Below are 14226 nucleotides of genomic sequence, written 5' to 3'. Positions count from 1 at the left end.
GGAGGTGCTCGAGCGAGTCCAGAGAAGGGCAACGAAGCTGGTGAGGGGTCTGGAGAACAAGTCTTATGAGGAGCGGCTGAGGGAGCTGGGATTGTTCAGCCTGGAGAAGAGGAGGCTCAGGGGTGACCTTATCGCACTCTACAGGTACCTTAAAGGAAGCTGTAGCAAGGTAGGGGTTGGTCTATTCTCCCACGTGCCAGGTGACAGGACGAGGGGGAATGGGCTAAAGTTGCGCCGGGGGAGGTTTAGATTGGATATTAGGAAGAACTTCTTTACTGAAAGGGTTGTTAGGCTTTGGAATGGGCTGCCCAGGGAAGTGGTTGAGTCACCATCCCTGGAGGTCTTTAAAAGACATTTAGATGTTGAGCTTAGTGATATGGTTTAGTGGAGGACTTGTTAGGTCAGAGGTTGGACTGGGTGATCTTGGAGGTCTCTTCCAACCTAGATGATTCTGTGTGATTCTGTGTGAAATGCAGTTTAGAAATGGTACTGATTAAAATAGAACATATATATATAAATATATATATAGCAGAGGGAGCAGTAGAATAAGCCATTTTCTTGAGAAACAGGTGATGAACAAGATCAGTAACATATTTTTTGTCTAAATCCCAGCATCATTCTACTGAAATACTGTGTTCCAAAAACTCAGCAAAGGCCTGGCTGTCCTATCAACTTCCTGGTGGTGTCACCACTTAATGAAACCTGACTGAACCTGGTATAGCCTGCTTCTCTCCAATAGACTGAAGGTACAGTTTGAGAGGTTCTGGATACTGATATGGAAGTTTATGCAAGAAATGAGTGCATGAAGATTTGGTGTTCGTTTAGGGGCCTTTTTTGATTTGTTGCAATACTATGTAACTTTTGCTTGATTATCACTGGAGAAGAGCATCAAAGAGAACGCTATTAAAGTGCACCGAAGATTAAAATATATAATAAACAATAATAAAATTCTTAATGAAAGATTTATGGCAGGATTATTATTTTTTTTATCAGAGAAAAAAAAAAAGTTTGCTTTTTTGGAATCATTCCAAGCAATCAAAATGTTCTCTCTGAGTACTCATTCTGCAACAAATTATTCCTTCATCCTACACTACTTCAGAAAGCTGTGTTTTACCTCAAACATGTGTCATTATTCCATTATTCTATGCTATGTCCTGATCTAACAGCACTTTCACAGGCTCCACTGAGACACCGCTAACTTCACTCTATTGCAAGTCCATAAAGAAGATTTACACCAGAACCTATAAAATCAAGTTATGTACAAATATAATGGTTGTCTGATGGCTACTATTCTGATTCTCTCAGTGCAGGGTAACGTAGGAATTTGATTTCATGTAGTGGTTATATTTTTATGCAGTTAGAGTCCCAAGCTGGGAGTCAGTAACCCTATGTTTTGCTCCCAGCTTTGCTGCAGATTTACTGTCCAACCATCATCAGATCTGATGTTTTCTTCATGCTTCAGATTGTTGATTGCAAAAGGGCAATCATGTTTCTTGATCCTGTAAAGTCCTTCTGAAAAATATATGTAAAAAACTGTTAATCTGTTTATCACCTATCTTACCTGTGTCAAGGATAACATCACTAATCTAGCCATTGCTTCTATTAAGACTTCATGAATTTGAAACATTATCAGTTTATATTATTTAGTATTTAGGAATGCCCACAAATTTCTTGCTTTCAGAAGGACCTGGTATCTTCTACCAGAAACAATATTATATGTTATGGCTATTATAATCACATCATGAGATTTAAAGCACTGCAAAATATTGTTTAAGATTTTGCTTTTTCTACTCCACATACATTTCCCGGTCTAATTATTTGTATCCATCAGAACTTTCTTACATTTCAAGTAAATTTTACCATCAAATAGAAAATAAAGTTTTTGATGTGGTGTAGACCTTTATTCTTTTTTTATAGCCACCATCTAACTTTCTGATATATACTTCAGCATAAAATGATGTGAGAATCACCTAATATAGTTATGCTCTTGTTCTGTAAAGCTTGTCTCACATACAGTGATAATTGATCTCTTCATGTTTCTTTCAGAGCACTCCATCACTTGCTATTTCCAGCTTTTATACACCATATTTTATATTCCTTTCAAGACAGGTTAATAGATCTACTTAAAACAGTCTTTTAAACCAATCTGCAGTACCTATATTCTGAACTTACATTTTTCTTTTTGTCAGTCTTTCCTCTAACACAAATTGTGAAGAAAAAAAAAACAGCTGCACATCATAATTAAATACTCAGGGAATCTTTCCAATCTAACCTTTGCATAACTTCATAATGTTTTTCATTTCCCTCCTCTAGCATTAGAATCCTTTCTGTTTTTCCCATTGTACACATAATTGTCTGTTCTGTTATTGAAATAACCACTCAAAGTCAGCATTTATAATGGCATTTAAGATTCTGCAAAGCTTCCCAGTACAGAATACCAATAAAACTTCAGTCATCATACTTTGGAGTAAAGCCAGACTTTTGAATGGTGACCACTGGCATTTTATATTACAGTTCAGACAACTGCATTTCCTACAGTACCACACTGGAGCCCAAAATTAACCTAAGAATATGCATCAATCCTACTTAGTATGTTTTCTTCTTCATTAATTTTGATATTTAAGAGCTATGATGTGCACCCAATAGTTTCATGAAATGAGATTGTTTGCATTGTTGGGTGTCTTTTGTTCTAATAAAAGTATATACAAATTCTCTGAGGAGTTATTAAATGGAGTCCATCTTGCATGTACAGACAAGAAGTTCTACTGCACACGTTATGCAACAAATCCTTCTGCTCTTGTAGTTAGAGAGCTCTGGGAAGATGCCAGAACTGTGAACTGAAGTGCCCAGAGGCACTTTGTACTTATAATACGTGTGACAACAACCCTTCCTCTCTCCATTGAGGCTGTGAATGCAGCTGGCCTTAGAGGCTCCTGGAGCCTGCAGGAAGGTCTGCAAAATGTCTGACGTGGTGATTCTGCCTGGACAGTTGGGACTGTTATGGTTGGATATAATGTTCCCTGGCAAGGCAGAAAAGACACGGGAAATCAGGTAATGTCCCCTAAAAAGATTGTTTTCTCTTGGATAGTCTCACAGTTAAATTCTTCCAGCTATGATATTTGGTCTTCAACTCATAGTTCAGTTAGAGTCAGAAACCAAGAACAACGAAGTATAAGGGACATCTTTTTTAAAGGACTTGTAATGGATAAAAAGTTAGGTAACACATGATTGTCATTCCCTTCGTAGGATAATTGGGGCAAATTCTACAATGCCACAGGCAAAGCAGGCTTTCAGAAATGGAGTGTTGTTCCTACATCACTGCATACAATTCTTTATGGTTCAAGTGAAGGCAGGAAGGGATGTGTCAAGAGTTCCAAGTCCCACATTGAACAGATCAGAAATGTTCTGGACAAGGAAATTAGATTCCTAATAATGGAGCAAACCCATGGTATTTAAGGAAAAGTTTTGCCACCCAACTCCAGTTGTTTGTTTTGAATGATGCAAATATATAGTACTCCTAAGTACTGAATGAGTTTTATCAAAGGCCAATCTGAATTATTAGAACCAATGCTGAATCTATTTGGTATCAAATCATCTATACAAAGGAGCTATGACTGTATCACATTCATACACCGTTAAAGTCTGACCTCAAAACTAAACGAAGTAATGTTCAAAATTATCTTCAACTACTGAAAAAGAAAAGATACTGCAGTAAAGGAGGGGAAAAATAATCCATCATATGTTCTTCGATATGAAGGTAATATATTCTCCTTTGCTGTAAAACGTCCATACGGGTTATTATATTGTCTTCTGCAATTCATTAAGGTACTTTTACAGCAGTCTCTAAAATTCACCTAGGACTGGTAGCGACAGGAGTTTCTGACCTTTTGGTGGATATCGTTTCACCTGTAAAGCAAGCTGATGATTAACCCTATCCCCAGTGGACAATAGCACACAGTACAATGCCTGGCAATGCTTAGCCAGTCTGGGCCAAACCCTCAACCGGTGCAAATCAACATAACTTCAGTAAGTCGCAATACACAACAGCTGGAATCTGGCCTCAATAAAGTCAACAGTGACATTCATATTGCTGCTAGTGGAACTGGGATTTTATCTTTCAGCTTCAACTGCTAAAAATTCAAGCTTATAATATTTTTAAAGAAATTTTGTATTGCCCTTTAATATGCCACATTGAGAATATTGTGTGCTTTGTTTTGGCACCCTAGCTCCACCATATTCTACCATGGCTTTTGTGCAGAGGACTTTGTATTCTCCTCTGCAGTGTATGCTGTAAGCTCAAACGTAATATGAAAGGAGGTCTTGAGCCCTCCTCTCCTCTGCAGCAGTTCACCTTGCAGAGATGTGAATTTACAGCACTGAGCTGCGTTCACACAGAAGAACATTTCTCTCTGGTTCCTTGAATGTGATATGTAGCATTGAGGAAACAGTAAAAAAAAAAAAAATACACCCAACAACAAGAACAACAAAACAACCTTGGTGCTGTACTTCCTGCCATATTCACAAAGTGCTAATGTCTTATAACGGGGACAGGAAGCATGATAAACCTTTTTTTTTTTTTTTGTGGTCTGCCCCCATGTCACAAATCTATGAGACCTATGTTTTATGTCTGTCTTCTCATGTAGTGGAAGTAAATGTAGGCCCTTCTCCAGTGGGTATTTATAAATTACACCTTATCTGTTCATCTACTGTTGAGCCTTTTATCCAATCTATACTGTGAATTTGTATATAAATACTTTCACATAAAGGACACAAAGAGTGTCATAGCGCTACATATCAAGCATTTAACACCATCCTCTATATTTTCTGTTTATCTGGTTTTGCTTTTCGTAACAAATACTTTTTTCTCCAAATGTACTCTTCTAAACATATTGAGTCATGACCTTCATAACTCAGACAAGCTAAGGAACCAGAAATACACATTCGATTAGAGTAACTTTTAAATATATGTACTTACAAATCTTGATGCAGCTGTGGGCCACTTAGGATGAAAATGTTTTATGACTTCTTTCATAGCGTATACATTAACATAGATCATATCAGATCATACTTGGTTTGTATTAATACAGCAATTTTCACTGCTATGATGTGCACTGTTTAGATGAACTACACTCTTTGAATATGTAATTGCCAAAGACATGGTTCTTTTCAGATTTTTTCAGGAAGTTTCATTTCACAAATTCACCTCATATTCAAGGTATTGGCCTTATTTTTATGTAACAAAGAAGCAGCCATTTTGGAGACGACCGTTACAATAGCCAACAAAACTGCACCTAAGTGGGTATGAATACTAAGTATCTCATGGGTTTTCAAAATTGATTTATAGGTTCTTCAGTAATATCTCAAATGAAGAAAGAATTTTCCTTCATGCAGTTCTACTCCTTAAAACAGCAAAGGCCAACCAAAATTATACTATTTGCAGATCACATACTTGCAGCTGATGCACTAGTCTGCAAGTTTACTTGTAACTACATATGTACGTGATCAGTGGAAGAACATCATCAACATAGTTCCACTAAAACTAAATTTAGCTTAAAGCAAATTTCTTCTCTGACTACAATAGTTTCATAGATCCAAGCTGTTTCACGGATAATTGTGACCAGAGTTTATTAATTAAATGCAAAACCTAGAAACTTTTATATAGAGCTCTTGTGGTAAAATGAACCAAACAAACAGAAAAATTAACATCATTAACGCATTTGAATTCCTCAATACACTTTCTGTCAAAGATTTAAAATAGAACACCTTCTAGATTTCTTTTTTTTTAATCACTATAGAATATTTGCAGTCTGTATTCATCTTCCTTTTTTTTTTGCCACTAAATTCAATTTTTAAAAAATCTGTAGCAAAAGACATATCTCATGTTGGAACATGGATGGGGTAAGTTTTACTCTGCAAAAGTTTTAATATTCATGATATTTTGGAATATTACGGAGAAGGAAAAAGGAAAAAAAATAAATAGAAAAGTGTTGATTAAAATAACATAGATGTTAATCAATTTATGCCAGTAACAAGGAAGAATGATAAAAACAGTGAAAGTTTAGGGTTTTTTTTGCTGTTGTTTTCACTGAGAAATAAAACATACATTTTAGCTAGGAGTCATGGAAAAAACAACAACAAAAACAACAACAAGATTTGTTTAAAAAATTGAAATGAAAAATAATAATGAATCAAAATTTTAGAAATTGGATAAAAGTGCATGAATAATAGCTTTTTTTTAAAGCTACATCATGGTTTAAAAACATCTACATCATGGAAATAAAACCCTTTTTCCTCTGTACAATTTAACATTTTTAAGAGAAAACACGTTTTTCATTTTAAAAATTCTTCAAAATATCAAATCAACATTATGACCGGAAACAATCTTTTCATGAAAGTATTCATTCAACTCCTAAATAGTTACAATTTTCTTAATATTTTTAAAATAATTTTCCTAGCATGGCAAACCTATTATATGTGAATACCTGATATCCGTGAAACTGCATATGTCTGAAGTTCATGCAATTTATGAGGTCAGTTCTTAGGAGCCACTTTGTCAGATTTTAAGATATTGCCTTTGGAAAGTAAGGATTACTCTTTCATAGTAACTTCTGGTCATCAACAGCTTCAACTTTCATCTTCTTGAACATTGCTAGGAATTTATCAGAACTTTAACACTACCCTAAATAGAATTTTTATGGCTTAATATATACTTCAGGCCTTTGTGCTTGAGAAGGGTAAAAAACATCTGATAATCGTCACATCACAGTTGAGATCCGACCAGTGTCCCAATAAGTAATTTAATCCATATGTGTACAGTAGCTGGGCCTGAAGTATGTAACTAATAGATATGATTTAGAAAGCTAGAATCACATATGCTTATAACTGTTAGAAAAGAGAAAAAGCACAAATTTATATTTTAATGGTAGCAAATGAAACATAGGTGCACTAGGTTCATTTAGCAGCCTACCACTAATTCATCCAAATCACAATATTTTGTTGATCTAAAAGGTCATGAACATGCTCTGACAGCAGCTCACTAATTCATAAAAATGTGCCATTCCCACATGATGTCTCAGCAAAACATGCTGTTTTTATTATTATTGGCCATTTAAAGCAAATAGTAGGTATTACACATATACATGTAAACTATTATATTGTCTGCTTTCTATTATATTGTCTCTTCTCCTGCAGAGTCATGCAACTCTGCAGGAATATATAGAGGGAGATAAAAATATATATGTGGGCTCTACAATATATATGATATATCTATATACTAGCCTCATCCTAGTCTTCACGTGTACTGTTCAAATTTGGATACCCTCACCATCTTCAGGTATATGTTGTTAGAGTGATGATTGAGTCCAAAATTTCACCTGCTGGAGCTTTTTTTTTTATTTTTTTTTTATTAGCTGGATTTGGTGAAGCATAAATAAAAAATTTTTCTTCCTTTAACACATCTCAGGTCCTAAAAAACATTGTTTAGTTTGGGAAAAATAATACCTACTACTTTGTGAATGAACAAAACAGAGAGCTAAAAAAATAAATAAATAAAAATTTAAAAAAAATTAAAAAGAGAGAAAGATTAGATAATAACTCTAACTTCAAAGTAAACTGACCTATGGGAGTCTCAGGTTAGATTCAGCAATGCGGCAGCCAGTAATCTCTCCAAACCACAGCTCCTAAAGATTTTCTGTCAGTTAAACTGGAAAAAAATTCTGAAGACATATTAACTTTTGAGAAGATTCTGTCTTCTGTAAAAGCTAGATTAGGAATACTTAAGAATGAAATACAAATGTAAACACAAAATTATAAGACTGAAACTGCTTGAATCAAAAATAGAGAATATTGATGAATATAGCGAAGGAAAAGATAGCCAAAAAGATAACCAAGCTATCTGATTCTGAAAAAACAGCCTTTCAAGATAATTACAGAAAGAAGTAATCCACACCACTTATTTATGTAAGTGTATGTGGAAAAATTTCCTTTGAGGTGAATTTCTTGAAATCAAGTATAAATTATATCCATTGAGTGGATCCTGCCAGACAGACTTCAAGACTGAGGAAATCACCTGGTATCAGAGGGTTTAGACTTACAGATATATTTAGAATAATGAATGCCATCAGCTTGTCGATAAATATAGATCTTCCAAGGGTCCTGGTATGGGAAGAAGTTGAACAAAACCTCTCACTGGTATTAGTGGAACACATTAGGCCTGTGTCTTTTTTTTCAGACAATTTCAGTCTTTCCTAAACTCCAAGGAGTTAAGAAGCCTTCAGCGGAATCCAAGGGCTATGGAAACTAAACCAAGAAATGTCGCTATACTCTCTCATACAATGCCTTTCAAGCCTAGTTATAGAAGTAGTTATTGCCAAGAATAATAGAGAGATTTGAACTGAGTGTTGAAATATCTTCATATCTATTCTTTCCCTACTTGATTTAACAGATCATCAGTGTCTTCCCTTCAGACAGAGGAAAAATGAAAAATACTGATATATAAAATGCAATGACATTTTCAGCACCCTTTCTTCTCCCAGATGAGAAAAAATATATATACCTGGTATTAATTACCCATGCATTCCAGGTTCATCTTCTAATTTATTTTGCCCTTCATTTATTTATACATTCCCAAAATGCCTAATGCTATTAAATTAGTTTTCCCCTTGAACTGCATTAATATTCTGTAGTGGAAATGAGGAAGAACTAACATTAACAGTTAACTACATTAGCAGTACATAAATAGCTCTCCAAAGGTAATGGAAATTAAAGCAGCAGTTACAAGTGAAATGGTTGCATTGGATGAAATAACCTGTCGGAGCCAAATCCTTGGTAGCAGATGAATAATGTACAAAAGCATTTGAACCTAGCTTAGTAATAGGAAGGGAAAAGAGAATCTTGAGTTGGAAGGGACCCACAAGGATCACTAAGTACAATTCCCATCTCCACACGGGACCACCCAAAAATCAAACCATATGTCTGAGACCATTGTCCAAATGCTCCTTGATTTGATCAAAATTTAATCCAGGTATGTTTAGATTTTTATTACTATTATTATTATATTTTAAGACAGTCAAACAAACTCGAAAAGCTGAAATCACATGCCAGTAATTCAACTACAGTTTCTAGTCTGACATGTAGATGCTTTGCACCATAACCAAGACAAGCTCCAGAATGGTAACGATTACTTCAGTATACCTTCTACTATCACACCAGAATTTCTCACCTTAATCTTTTTAGGAAACAACACGTAGTCCCCACTATCTGTTCCATCCTATGTTTCTTAGAGAAATTGCCTACAAGAAGACCAAGTCACTATGTCCCTTAGAGTTAATAAGAGTAGGCAGGTTGCACAGTTTTCCACTAATCTGAATCTGCCAAGACATCACGAATAGGGGAAGGCAGCTGTTGTGTTTCTTTTCTCCTATGAAATTCAAATGAGATGGGAGAGGGTTGGTAGTAGAAAAAAATACTGAAAATGAATTGCATCATACAGTGTTATTTTCCTTCTGTTTTTCTATCACAGGACAGATTAAGAACAGGCACATTCATATTATGCCTCAGAAATAGCTCATTATGGCATAATGAATGAATGAAAGAGTGAAGAGGAAACAGAAACCTTAATGGAAGGATAATCTCAAAGGTTAAATAGAGTTTCATGAAGTTTTATGTTATGAAGTTTTATACTTATGAGGTTTTTTTCTGACTTAAAAAATAAACTCCAAGACATCTTGTCTTTAACCCCCTCAAGTCTCAATTCACATAGACTTTGTTGGAGAGTATATAGACTTCATGTGTGAAACTTCTTTAAATGAGAACTTCTCCCTATTTTGTTAAGACCAGAAGCTGTGGAGTCCTATGGAAACACTCAGAGAGAGCTTCTGCAGTTGCAGCAAGTTCAAAAGTGGTATCAAGTATAGTTTAATATTTTCTATGTTTAAAAAAAAAAAAAAGTGCCAGAAAAATTCTCTTTAGGCTGAAATTCCTCTTTTGTTTCTGTAACTGATTATTTTCAACCTCACTTTTTTCCTCCTATTTCCATCCTAAATAGAAAAAACTTACATATTTCTTAACTGTTGTTTCCCTAGTGAATCCTTTTCCCCCTTTGTACTAATTCCAATTATATAAGCCATGTTGATAACAAGAACAAAATCATGTTTCAAAAGAATGTTACTGACTTTATACTACATACTTTATATTTTCAAGTATTCTACCTATTTAACATGTAAGTAAAGTTTATTCAAAGAGTTTAGAAATTCAACACAAATATCAATTTCATGATCTCCATATACTTTATCTATAACATATTTTTGATGATATGATATGCATTATTTTCTCTATCATCTCAATGTATGTCTATTGACATCCAAACAAAACAAAGCAAATACCATGTAGCCAAATCAAATTCAGGGTAAGCCCTGTAAATATGCAAATACACAAGATTCAGCAGGGTCAAGTCTGAGCCACAAGTAACAAATAAAATTCAGGCAGGCATTTGCTTGTTTTAACTATTCAGTAAAGTACACTGAGAGAAAATATCATTCTTCACTATCTTCAGAAAGTCTTTTTTCCTTAATGTAACACTGTTAAATCACAGCTAGTGCTGCAAAGACATACTTCAAGGCAAAAGAGATGAAATGTCAAAAATTCTGCCCTGAGAGAAATGAAATTATTTCCAACTGATGATCCAGTATATATCTGAAGCTGAGGAATCCAGAGAAAACATGGGTGTGTGAGAAAAATTATAAGTCTGCAAGGGAAATATTTTGAATTTTCTTATTCAAAGCAAATCTCCCTTATAAATTGTTTTAGGTGTGTCTCAGAACCATTTTCTAAAAACCTGAGGAACAAAAACACTGACTTTGATATAAAATGATGTCAGCCTTCCATTTTGGCAGTGTTGTATGATTTATATGGGTGATTGCCAGAAAATCTAGGGAACAGACACTAAAAGATCACCTTTTTTCATTTCCTTTTCACTCCTTTCTTACTTCTCAAAACTGCACCAGGAGGAAAGAACGCAACTTGCAGCTCCCCAGTAGAAAAAAATGGTAGTGTAGCTATGTAAACAAATAATAATAATAATAATAATAATAATTTACTGATAACAAGGTACAAGAGTTGTTTTTCTGCCTTCAGTTCATATACCCTATCTGCATGAGTACATGAAGATTAATAGATGAAACTATTACTATCTCAAATGTGATAAGTAAAAGAAGCACACTGTGTAATAGAAATTACCCCTTCATGCCCTTACTTCTAACATCTAACATATTTAATGTTTGAAGTGTCACATATCCCACATAGTAGAAGATCGAAAATGGAAAGTAGACCAATGAGGTGTGCATTCAGCATAGAAATTCAATTAGAACACCACAGAAATGTCAGAAGGGAGGTTAACCACTTATGGGAGTTCACCTGTGACTTGTTAGTCATCTCTCCAGGTGTGGGACTGTGCTCCAGAAGAGCAGAAGATGTATTTTACCTGAGAAAAGATGTTAGTACCAATGAATAAGCAACCAGGAAAGCTGCTTTCTGCTTGATTTAATTGGCAGGGGAAGCACTGCTTTGGGCAGAAGTTGATGTTGGGAACTGCTGTGAGATACGGTACCACAAGACAAGAGAGTGGTCTAAGTGTGAAGAAAACTGGAAAGAATTATCCTGATGATCTAAAAGTAGACTATGTTGGAGTTGATTTGAGGATAATTCAAGGGAGTAAAACAAAGAGTCTTGGGGACTTATCCTTCCTACTTACTAAGGTTCTCTGGATAAAAACCTTGTATGATGGGAGAGGTACATTTCTATATGGTATCCCCTGCTCGGGAAGCTTTGAAATCTCTTAAATGATGATCGTTGTGGCTTGGATGGAGCTGATGGACTGTAGGTTCAGTACGATGCTAGTAACTACACTCCTTCAGGATTTAAAGCAAAACTGCTTTAACTCTACTTTATAGCACAGTTATGTTTTATTATATATAAACTGATGAAGCAAAGAGCACTTCCATATTTTGGTTTCTACAGGGAAAAAAAAAAAAAAGAAAAGTAAATATTTATGTTCCGATCATTTTCCTGATCTAGATAACCAGTGAAAAGGATCATAGAATGTTCCAAAGCAAACTCCTTCTATGGCATAGATTGGAATCACTACTATTAAAGTATTAGGCATTCAAAAGCATGGAGAAGTGAAAGATCACCTAGAAAACTGTGGTGGTTTTACTCGGGTGGGCGGCCGAGCTCCACCACAACCGCTCTCTCACTCCCCCTCCTCAAAGAGGAACGGGGAGAAAATATGATGAAAAGGGCTCAAAGATTGAAATAAGGACAGGGAGATCGCGCAGTAATTATCGTGATGAGCAAAACAAACTCAGCATAGGGAGATAGTAAGATTTATTACCTATTACTAACAAGCTAGAGAAGTGAGAGACAAAGGAAAGAAACCAAAAATACCTTCCCCCCATACACCCTCTTCCACCTGCTCCCCCCGTGCAGCGCAGGGGAAAGGGGGAATGGGGGTTATGGTCAGTCTATAGCACTTCTCCGCCACTGCTTCTCGGTCACTCTCATCCCCTGTGCTGTGGGGTCCCTCCCACGGGATGCAGTCCTTGCCGAACTGATCCGGCGTGGGCTGCCCACAGGCAGCAGCTCTTCAAGAACTGCTCCAGATATGGGTCCGTACCACGGGGTCCATCCCTCGGGAGCAAACTGCTCCAACCTGGATCCCCCACAGGCAGCAGCTCCTGCCAGGTCACCTGCTCCTGTGTGGTCTCCTCTCCACGGGCTACAGGTCCGGCCCGGAATCTGCTCCAGCAGGGGTCCTCCACAGGCCGCAGCCTCCATCGGTGCAGGCCCACCTGCTCCACCGTGGTCTCCTCCACGGGCTGCAGCGTGGAAACCTGCTCCACCGTGGTACTCTATGGGCTGCAGGGGGACAGCCTGCTTCACCGTGGTCCTCACCACAGGCCGCAGGGGACTTCTGCTCCGGCGCCTGGAGCACCTCTCCCCCTCCTTCTTCACTGACCTTGATGCCTGCAAGGCTGTTCCTCACTCCTCTCACTCTCCCAGATGCTGTGTGTGGCGCAGCGTTTTTTTTCCCCGTCTTAAATATGCTCTCGCAGAGGTGCAAACAACATCACTGATTGGCTTGGCTCTGGTCAGCAGTGGGGCCCTTACCTCACATGGGGCAGCTTCTACATCCTTCTCACAGAAGCCACCCCTATGCCCCCTGCTACCAAAACCTTGCCACATAAACCCACTACAAAAACGTGGGTAGCTGATCAGAATGAAAAAAAGTTAAAGCAAGGGCTTGAAGATTATAATTTTTCTTCTGTGTGGAAGTTAGGGAGTTGACATTCTGAGAACAAGATAAAATGCAGGTAAAAAAAAATAAAAAATAAATAAATAAAAATCTACATCCATGCCCATCAGGGCTTTTGGCAGATGCAAATCTGTCTTTTTATTTTGGGTGGGGTTTTTTGGCTTTGTTTTCAGTGGAAGGAAATAGATTGTAAATCAGATTGTGGGAGAGAACAGATCAGTATTTTATGTGGTTTTGCACTAGGAAACAGCAATACACAAGTGAAATAGATCAGGAGGAACTGGGAGCTGCAAGTGTGGATCACATGCAAGTCAAGATTCCTTATAGCATAAATGACTCCACGACTACCTTACATACTTTAAACATAAAATGTTACCACGTTATGGTGCCTGGTAAATAATAACATACATTTGCAAAGCATGAAACAAGGTAATTGTAAGAAAGAAAGAAAGGAAGTTGGAATTATTGTTGTACAAAGATTTTTTATGTTTTTGTTGTTGTTTGTTTGTTTGTTTTAGTTCAATCTTAAGTCAGAAGAAGAAGAAGAGGGAGGAGGGATGTGTTCCCAATGGCATAAATCCAACTGAAAGAAGCAAAAGGACAGAAGGTCTTCTGTTATTTTACATTAAGGTGTATCGAATTTGAACTGTTACAGACTGAAACTAGCTAGTGGAAAATTTCAAATCCTGTATATGGCTACTAAGTAAAGGGGAGTTGGGTTTTCATACTACAAAAATAAATGCCAGAGAAAATATTCTGCCTAAAGTTATCAGCAGAACTATAGTACAGCTGCATCAGAACTTCATATAGTCCCTTGTGGGTAATGAACTGTAGATCCTTAAAACAGGGAAAATACCTTCCTTTTGTAGGCACAGAACACTGTTCTCTATCAACATACACTTGATCACTGTCACTAC

General features: G+C 36.6%; 1 protein-coding gene across 11 annotated transcripts in view; it reads left to right on the top strand.

The window, feature by feature from the left end:
* LOC308188280 (uncharacterized protein) overlaps positions 1 to 14226 on the top strand; it is a 38211-nt gene that overhangs the window by 21131 nt on the left and 2854 nt on the right. For 4 of the 11 annotated variants that reach the window (XR_013945312.1, XR_013945313.1, XR_013945315.1 and 1 more), the window contains one exon: positions 613 to 13916. The exons of 1 other annotated variant lie outside the window; for it this stretch is intronic. The gene's annotated coding sequence lies outside the window, so the exon portion shown is untranslated. Of the gene's footprint in view, positions 1 to 612; positions 13940 to 14226 lie in introns of all 11 variants that reach the window. 6 more of the 11 variants (XR_013945314.1, XR_013945317.1, XR_013945321.1 and 3 more) reach the window with 4 other exon arrangements.

Source organism: Anser brachyrhynchus, assembly GCF_964034855.1.
Source record: "Anser brachyrhynchus genome assembly, chromosome: 1".
In the NCBI taxonomy this organism is placed as follows: domain Eukaryota; kingdom Metazoa; phylum Chordata; class Aves; order Anseriformes; family Anatidae; genus Anser; species Anser brachyrhynchus.
This window is presented reverse-complemented; position numbering and strand designations above follow the sequence as displayed.